The sequence below is a fragment of the Rhincodon typus genome, unplaced genomic scaffold, assembly GCF_021869965.1.
Source record: "Rhincodon typus isolate 14 unplaced genomic scaffold, sRhiTyp1.1 hic_rhity00002906, whole genome shotgun sequence".
NCBI lineage: Eukaryota > Metazoa > Chordata > Chondrichthyes > Orectolobiformes > Rhincodontidae > Rhincodon > Rhincodon typus.
The window spans coordinates 13,727-23,851 of NW_025968544.1; the positions used below are offsets into that span (position 1 = coordinate 13,727).

Sequence of the window (10,125 nt, forward strand, 5' to 3'; positions counted from 1 at the left end):
GGACAAACAGGAATGTGGTATTTCAAACGCATTTCTGGCTGGTGGAGGAAGTGACATGGTGGTGTTAATACTTTGCATCAGTTAATACTGTTGCATCAGTTACAAAATTCTAAAGACGGCGAGAATCTGCTGCAGCCGTTGTCAAATGTAACAAAAGCTTTTTCACCCCTTTCACACGAGAAGAACCGTTCATAAGGAATGAGTTTCTGTAAATTGTGTCCCAGGGATGGGCAGGAAGCCGCTGATTGAAGCTGCAGTGGCCGCTTTCTGCTGGCAGCGGGAAATTGGAGAGAGGGGTCAACTCCCGCTCCTTGTCTCTGTTTCACTCTGTGTGGAGCAGGGGAATAGAGATTCTATGATGGGTGTGTTTTGAATTCAATCTTGGCATGGATTTTGCGTGGGTTAAATGGAAGGATTTGGAGCATTAATTGTTTGACCCAAAGCAACTGAAGCACTGTATCTGCATGGTCTCGAGCCAGCATCTTTTCAACTGATGCTGATCCATTTCCCCACGGAAACGGACGTCAACAAACTGTGCAAAATCCCCTCATGTGGAGACGCCGGTGTTGGACTGGAACAGGCAAAGTTAGAAATCACACGACACCGGGTTATAGTCTAACTTTCGGAGTCTCACTTCTTCATCAGGTGTTAGTGAGAGAGCTGTCAGACACAGAATTTATAACTAAAAGATCAAAGATTGGACAGTACAGTGACGTAGCCTGCTACTTGTCCTAGTCCCATTCCGAATGGAACAGAGGTGAATCATTGATGGTGCTGTTTCATTCCAATGTTATCATAGACTTCTCGTGGGTGAAATGTCGGTAGGTGGTCGGTGTAATAGTTTGATCTGAAACCACTGAGGCTGTGTGCCATCGAGCCACAGCTCTTTCAGCAACTGACCAATTGAGATGCAGAAACTGGCACCAACATGGCATTCAAAGTGCCCAAGTGGAGATCTGAGGAGGCACTGTCCAGCTGGAGCTCTCGCTGTTTTCAGTACCTGTTGCCCATTTCCCCACTATCGCTGGCAGAGGACCAAAGGGACTGTAAACACCAAGAAGCAAAGTAGACGTTTAGCAATTTGACCTTACCCAGCTTTCAAATCAGGTTCATCACAAACGATTCTGGTATCGAGAGGATTCGAATCCCCAACTCATTACCGACTAAAGCACAAATGCACGTCCTTAAACCACTCAGCCACGCAAGCACATAACATCAAAGCAGCAAAATCGTCATGATTAGTGTTGACAGTAAATTAGAATATTTGTTGTAGAATATTTGTCAATCTGGTTAGCGTGAAGAAACTTCGAGTCTCTCTTTTTAAAATTCTTCCCCTGGACGTGAGTACTTCAGCATTTATTACAACTTCCCAGTTGCCTCTGAGAAGATGGTGGGGAGCGGTTTGTTGCAATTGGATCAATCTGACCAACTGGCCCGATACTGACTGAAGGAGCTGTTCAGTCAACATTTCAATTCTCCTCTAATTGCTACCAACAAAGAGGCACTCAGACACACGTACTGCCAGTGGCACGATGGCTCAGTCGTTCGCACTACTACCTTCCAACAGCATGGACGTGGGTTTGATTCCAGCCTCAAGTGACTGTCTGTGCCGACTTTGCACGTTCTCCCCACCCCAGCATGGGTGTGTTCAAGTTTCCTCCCACAGCCCAAAGATGTGTAGGCGACATTACAGTTAGTCTTGGCGTGTTCTGATGCCTGCTGCAGCGTATTTGCTTTCCATGCGAAGGCGTCCTGGTTCAACGCTTTGTAGAAGCCTGATTTGCTGGTGTCACAGTGCACCACGGATTCCTGATTCACCGTCTTTTTCAAATGCATCTCAAATTAGTCTCTGAAAGGTCTAAATCTGATGCTGTCTGCCATGTCTCAATGTGTGTCAATCAAAACTAGAAGTGCTCAATCATGTTTTGGAGTCGAGAAACATGTTGGCATTTCTTAGCACATGAGCGTCTCATTCAGTCAACAACGAGAATGAATGGATTTACGGACTCTGATAAACCTCTTGATTCATGCTCTGACACAGTCACTAATATTAAGGTGTGCTTTGAAATCTAAGCCATGTTGCAATTGAAACTGAGGTAAAGACAGTCAGACAACCCAATGCCATGGTATCTATTTTTGTGATATCACAAAAAAGGCTGTATTTCCATAGTGCAGCGGTTATCGCATGCGGAATGCCCCCAGCATGATATCGGGCACAAGCAGGCTGCGCTGCTGCTTCATGTTACAGGCAACTTGCGTTGTTCAACCTTTTCACAGAAAGCGAATGGAAATTGTTATACCATTGCTGCTGTGAAATCAAATCCTGCATGAATCCTAATCGCAGTTATTTGCTGTGGTGGCGAAAAGGAGGGTAATTGTGATGTGAAATTTTGTTGAATTTCTCTCATTTCCTTCATTTCTGTCCTGGAGAAGGGAACTGATGAGCCACCTTCTCGATCCGCTGCAATCGTTGCCGTGCAGGCACACCCGCATTGTTGATCAGAACGGAAACCCAGCCTCTTTGAGACTGTGATTGCTAATCGTCACTTTTCATGGGTCATTCTAATCCTGTTTTTTTTTCTTCCCTTAATTGAGCATTTTCCGGAAAGTGGCATTGGACTAAACTCCCAGTACAATTGGAAGCGCCGTTTGGAATTGCCCCGCTGCCACTTGTGTGAGTGGTTCGTGAAACAAACAAGTCGAGGTGTTTCGCAGACAGCATTCATGCTTTGGTGTGCCTGCAACTGCGTTCGGCTTGTCATTTTTGCTTCGGTTGCGCATTAAGAGCTGTCTGTTTGGGGCTTCGCTCAATTCCTGAGGAGCTAACACAGTTATCATCTTGCAGCCAAAAACCTCATTCAGAACGGTCATCGGGGTTAAAGGCAAAGACACCTTTCGTCTCTGGGTGGGCTCAAATCACCGACCTTTCGGTTAACCTAACCGATTGCGCCACAGGCACAAGCATCAACGGCCCCTGCAAACAAACAATTAAACCGGGGATCAGCAACTGTCGCGTCGTCCGGATGGACAGCGTGAAAACAGACACTTCGGTGCACCTCGTCCATGCCGGCCAGATATCCTAAATTAATTTAGCCCCATTTGTCAGCATTTGGCCCTTATCCCTCTAAACCCTTCCGATACATGCACGCATCCAGATGCCTTTCAAATGTTGTCATTTCACCAGCCTCCACAACTTCCTCCGTAAGTTCATTCCATACACGCAGCACCTTCTGCATGAAAAATGCCCCATAGCTCTCATTTCATTTTACCCCTCTCACCCTAAATATATTTCCTGTAGTTTTGGACTCGCCCACCCGGTGAAAGAAGACCTCGACCATTCAACCTATTCACATCCCTCATGGCTTTATGAACTTCTCTAGGTTCTCATCCTCCGACCCTGCAGGGAAATTTCGCCCAGCCTCTTCAGCTTCGCCCTAAAGTCCAAACCATGCAACCCTGGCAACCGCATTGTGAATATTTACTTTGAGCAAATTTACTTGGCTTTCTTTATTTCTCAATAATACTAATTAGGTTGGACAACATCAATCTATTTGAAATTGAAAAGTAAAACATGATGGGGTACAAATTTCAATTCTGTACGAAAATCAGCGGGCACGACGGCAGCGCATTGTGTTTCTATAGTGTAGTGGTTATCACGTTCGCCTCACACGCGGAACGTCCCCTGTTGGAAACCAGGCACAAGCTGTAGGGTTTGCTCCGCCATTACCAAGAACAGGCTTCTGCACTGATGTCGACAGAGCTTTCCTGTTTGCTCTTCTCGTTAGCCACCCTTGTTTTGAATTTAATCGGCCATCTCTGTGGTTGTGTCGAAAAGGAATACAATTCCACTGAATTGCAGTGCTATTTTTCGTTAAGTTTCTCTTCTATCTGGTCCTGAATATGCGCTGTTTGTACTGCACAGATGGTCATCATTTTTAAACGTACACTTGGAGGGTCCTGACACGTTCTGCAGAGTAGTAGTTCTGCATTTGCTTTGCGTGCAAAGGCATCCTGGTTCAATGCCAAGTAGAAGCCTGATTTTGCTGGTGTCACAGTGCACCACGGATTCCTGATTTACCCTCTCTTTCAAATGCATCTTAAGTTAGTCTCTGAGACGCCTACTTCCGATACTGTCTGTCATGTCTCAAACTATATGAATCAAATCGAGAAGTCCTCAGTCATGTTTTGCAATAGAGAAACATGTTGGCATTTTTTTAGCGCTGGACACATTAACGTCTCATACAGTCAATGAGAATGAATGGATTTACGGACTCTGAAAAACCTCTTGACTCACGCTCTCGTAAAGTCCCTAATATTAAGGCGTGCTCTGAAATCTAAGCCATGTTGGAATCGAAGCTGAGCTAAAGACTGTCAGGCTACCAAATGACATTGTATCCATTTTGTTTTCATATCACAGAGGAGTAAGAAAATGCAAATAGCCAGGAATCAGAAAGTGAGGCACATGCGGCTCTGGTGAAGCAAATTCTATCTCATTTAGTCAGAAACAAGGGACGTGAAGGTCACTCAGAGCTTTTCACATTTGGAAGAAAGCGCAATCACGTGCTGTTCACCTCATTTGACAACTCTCATCGCCGTTTACGTTCTGTAAATACGTTTAGAAACTGCCTTTTGTGCATCTCCAAATAAGCACCGTGGAGATTAATAAAATATAGTGAGTCGCATTCCTTCGTTTCCCACACAGGTTTCCAACTCAGCGGCAGCCGTCTGACATTTGCTCATGTCCAGTCGGGAAAGCTCCGCAGACAAAAATGCACGGTTAAGGAGAAAGACAAGGGAAATGGCAACTCATTCCTGCATCGAGGATCGAACAGCCGCGCAATCTGATCTGTCGTTCTCGGTTTATAGTGCAAACTCAGCTTTTGAGATGGACGACTTTCTTTGAATCATTTATTCTACAAAACAGGCGTGATAACTAAGTATGTTGCAAGGTATCATGTAGTACACGATGGCCTGCTCAGCTTTGTGCATTTTCCCTGTAGTCCGGTGCTTTTCATGTTACGTGTAAACGCGGCAGTTCTTCTGTTTTGAGCAATGAGAGAAACTATTTTCCAAAGCGAAAATCTAAATTCCAGAAATGTCGTGCAGTTCATGCTTTCTTTATCGAAGCATAACCGAAGGCAGTTTCTCACAGATGCATTACAATTGATGCTCGACCGAGTCTCATGAGGTAGATTCAGCTTTGCATTGATGTTTGTTTTGATTGCTGGGCTATCGGTAATTGGTGGGAAATTGATATTGTAGCCGGGCATTGCCCGCAGCTAAGAAAATGTGCGAGCGGGATAGGGATCCTCGAAGCCCTTCCCTGTGCATTCGCTGTTGTTGTGTTGCAGTAGCAACATCGGAAAATGTCATATCTGAGCCAACGGCTCGTCGTGGTCATAGGCGCTGGATTGAGGTTCCAGTCTCTGAGGAGGCGTGGGTTATGCCGAAGCACGGTCGGGATGAGCTGCGTTTATGTTTTTGCTGATCGCAAACTGATCTATGATGTGGGACAGCACAGAGCCTCCATTGGGTCAGCGTCCAGACCGCGTTTACATGGTGCAGTGGCATGGAATGTCTCCAGCATGATATCGGGAACAAACAGGCTGCACTACTGCTTCATGTTCCAGGCAAGTTGCGTTGTTCACCCTTTTCACTGAAAGCGAATGGAAATTGTTATACCATTGCTGCTGTGAAATCAAATCCTGCATTAATTCTAATCGCAGTTATTTGCTGTGGTGTTGAAAAGGACGGTAATTGCGATGTGAAATTTCGTTAAATTTCTCTCATCTTTCATTTCCTTCAGTTCTGTCCTGGAGAAGGAAACTGATGAGCCACCTTCTCGATCCGCTGCAATCGTTGCCGTGCAGGCACACCCGCATTGTTGATCAGAAGGGAAACCCAGCCTCTTTGAGACTGTGATTGCTAATCGCCACTTTTCATGGGTCATTCTAATCCTGTTCTTTTTTATTGCCTTATTTGAGCATTTTCCGAAAAGTGGTGTTGGACTAAACTCCCGGTATATTTGGAAGCGCAGTTTGGAATTGCCCCGCTGCCACTTGTGCGAGTGGTTCGTGACACAAACAAATCGAGGCGTCTCACAGACAGAATTCATGCTTTGGTGTGTCTGCAAGTGCGTTCGCCTTGTCATTTTTGCTTGGGCTGCGCGTTAAGACCTGTCTGTTTTGGGCTTCGCTCGATTCGTGAGGAGCTAACACAGTTATCTTCTTGCAGCCAAAAAACCTCGCGGATAGCAGTCATTGAGGTTAAAGGCGAAGGAGCCCTTCGACTCTGAGTGGGCTCGAACCACCAACCTTTCGGTTAACAGCCGAACGCGCTAACCGATTGCGCCACATCGACAAACGCAAGCGGGCCCTGCAAACAAACTATTAAACCGGGGATCAGCAACTGTCGCGTCGTCCGGATGGACAGCCCGAAAAGAGACACTTCGGTGCACTTCGTCCATGCCGGCCAGATATCCTAAATTAATTTAGCCCCATTTTCCAGCATTTGGCCCATATCCCTCTAAACCCTTCCGATTCATACACGCATCCAGATGCATTGGAAATGTGGTAATTTTACCAGGCTCCACCACTTCGTCTGGCAGTTCATTCCACACACGCACCACCTTCTGCACGGAAAAAATGGCCCTCAGGTCGCTTTTAAATTTCTGCCCCTCACTTTAATTATACGGCCTCCAGTTTTGGACTCGCCCACCGTGTGATAAAGACCTTGACTCCTCACCCTGTCCGTATCCCTGATGATTTTATAAACTTCTGCCAGGTCGTCCCTCAGCCTCCGACGCTCCAGGAATAACTCCCCCAAGCCTTTTCAGCCTCGCCGTGCAGTCCGAAACCTGCAACCCTGGCAACGTCCACGTGAATATTTTCTGGGCAGGTTTACATGATATCTTTTAGTTTTCAATAATGCCAATAACGCTGGACGACATCGATCTATTTGAAACAGAGATGTAAGTAAATACCTTTGTTCTTTAACACAGAAATGATAATGACAGTTGGTGTGTGGATCATGAACCCATATTAATGAGCCGTACATTTTGGTGCAGTCAATTTCATAATCCAAGATGAGACTACAATGCATAGAGTCAGAGATAATTGAAAACCGACCGTATTGACAGATGCCATTCGGCCCATTGAATCTGCATCGGCTCTCGAAGAAAAACAAAGTTTCTGGAACAGCTCAACAGGTCCAGCAGCATCTGTGAAGAAAACATCAGAGTTAACGTAGCGGGTCCGGTGACCCATCCTGAGAACCGCGAAGAGCTTTCTGAAAAACTGCATTTCCCACCTCTGACCAATCTGTTCTGCACATCACTGCACAAGAGGGGCAATTTCCCACGGCCAATTCACCAAACCAGCGGATGATGTTTTAGCTCGATGATCTTCCCCATATCGCTGACCCAGCGCTGTGATAAATTCCGCGAAGGGTTGTTTATCTGTTTCGTAGTATTCGATTTGCTGCGTGCATATTCATACAAGTGGTTCCAATGATCGAAAAGCATTAGATTTATCTCATTGAGCAGTTAGAAAGTTGTCGCCAAATGAGTGAGTGTAGGAGAAAACAAATCCGTCCATCCCACTTGTATCAGCTCCTGGGGAGATCGTGAGAGGGCAAAGGCGTGACTTCTGCAAGTTTGCAGCGTCAGTCCTTATCGCAATGCAAAGCATTTGATAGATTTGTTCCTGATTGAAGTGTTTACTGGAAGCAGGGAGCTGAGCAAGGTGTTGAGTAAACAGATTCAGTTGTGAGAGCCGAAATAGCAATTTCCTTTCTTGCAGTGCGAATGAGATTGTATAGCGCAGAGAATTTCGCCATGTGTTCCCGATCACTGGAGAGTCCATAACCAGAGATCACAGTTTGAGGATAAGCTGCAATCCGTTTCGGGCATATCATCACCAGAAAGCAATTAGCCTGAAGAATTTTGTGGTACACAAAACGGTTGAAGCTAAATCATTGATTAGTTTTATAAGAAGGAGTCAGTCATGGTTCTTTGGCTTCTAGGTACAAAAGAATCTGCGGTGAAAAGTGAAACAGGGTACTGAGTTGGGTGAACCCTATGATCATATTGAACAGTGGAGCAGGCTGGAAGGACCGCCTGGCCTCTTCCTGCTCCAACGTCTATACAAAGCAACCTCGCACCGAGCCTTGTGAAACAACACAAGAAACAGATTATCAGTGACAAAAACACCCATCAGCGAGAACCCGTTGTTTCTTGGTACGATTTTGTATCCGATTAGTGAGATGCACTGACGCTAATTTCACTCTTCTTTGAGAGTTTTAAGTAAATAGCTGTGTTCTTTAACATAGAAATGATGATGACAGTTGGTGTAGTGTTGGTCATGGATGTAAAATTGCCTGTGAGGAATTGTTTTACAGACTCGAGAACAGTGCACAGGGATTTTCCAAGAAGTCGTATTGAGACCACCTCTCTTCTGAACCGATGTTAATGAGCCGCACATTTTGGTCCAGACAAGTTCAAAATCCAAAATGAGACTACAATGCATAGAGTCAGGGATCAAAAATGACTATCGACTCCCTAGCAGGGAATTGAACCCCGGTTGCATGTGTGATAGGCAGGGATACTCACCACTACGCTACCAAGGATGACTTGCAAGCACCCCCTTAGGCCCCCTAATCGTGCACTAGGCAAATAAAACTCCTTTAGTCTCCTAATTCTATTTTCCATCGCTTGGCCCATAGCCTTGTATGCCTTAGCATCACAAATTTGCCTCTGAATGTTTCTTAAAGTTATTGGGATATCTGCCTCCAGTGGCATTTACAGGCACTGGCTTCCAGATTCCAAACACGCACTGTCTGAAAAAGGTTTTCCGTCCATTTACTCAAACCTTCCTCCATCTTACTTTAAATCTGTGGCGCCCTCGTGATTTATTCCTCCATCAAGAGGAAATGTTTCTTTCAGTCTACCCTATCAATATCCCTCCTTATTTTGTACATCTCAATCTTGCCTCCTGTAAATCTTCTCTGCTCTAAGGAAATCAAACCAAGATTGTCCAATCCCTCTTCATAACTGAAACTCTTCAGCCCAGAACATATTCTGGTCAACCTCTTCTGCATCGTTTCTCGTACTATCACATCCCTGCTATAATGTGAATTACAGAACTGCACATAATACTCTCGCTATAGCCGAATGAACAAATGAAGTAAATGACGCAGAAAATCACAGAAAATGGTCTATTTCATCGAAGTCTCTTTTGATCAATGCTGTACTGTGTCCTTTTCCTGACTCTGATACTCCAGTAATCACTGGTGCATGTCAGGAAAAAGCTGCTCCATGATGTTTGGTCTCACAACCGCAGTATCTCATTGGATCGACTGGTTTGAAGGTCCCGTTGGTAAGTCTGGAGCACGTTCATTCAGCGACAGTTGAAGTAACAGGACAGACTGAAAGGTGTCAATGTAAAACTGAATGTTAGATTGCGCAGTGCCTCAGTAAAGTGAACCGAGGAATGTAAAGGAGGTTTGGTGATTGTGGGAGGGACAGAAATCTTCAAGAACTGGGCTTGAATTCTGATACATCAAACGCAGATACGCAAAATAGCGAGTGTTTGAGGGAAGAAAATCATCAGCTCGGGGAATATTTTCATGTAAAAATGTTTGATATTTTGCTGCATTTCTGTAGCACCTGTCACAAGGCCTAAAAAATGCGACAAACACTCACTGCCATGACTTGGATTCGAACAAAACCCCGACAGCCACAACACAGAGCAGCAGCGCGACAGAACAATACATGGTTCACCAAGGCAATGTGTAGAGTGGCAGAAGGTATGTTAAGAGCAGTACCAGGTACACAACAGGAATTCTTGCTGAACAGTGGACTGAAATGCGGGGACTCAGCGTGAGCTGAACTTTTAACTTCGATGCTTCCCAGGGGCATTGGAGATTCCATGATTCAGTATGTTGATCGCTAAGATTGATAGTTTTCTACAAAACATCAAGGACTCAGGGGATAGTGCAGGATATTGTTGAAATGTATTCTTCAATAGCAATTTAGCTTTACGTCGTTTACTTCATCAGTTCCCACACACAAGGAAGTAACCACTGCTGCAGACGATCATATAATCCCAGTTCCTGGGCCCGGAACCA

General features: G+C 45.2%; 1 non-coding gene across 1 annotated transcript; it reads right to left on the bottom strand.

Moving 5' to 3' along the window:
- Nucleotides 1-6,286: 6,286 nt before the first annotated feature.
- Nucleotides 6,287-6,357, bottom strand: trnan-guu. The gene has a single exon. It is a non-coding gene; the product is annotated as a tRNA-Asn (tRNA).
- Between the last annotated feature and the right edge of the window lie 3,768 nt (nt 6,358-10,125).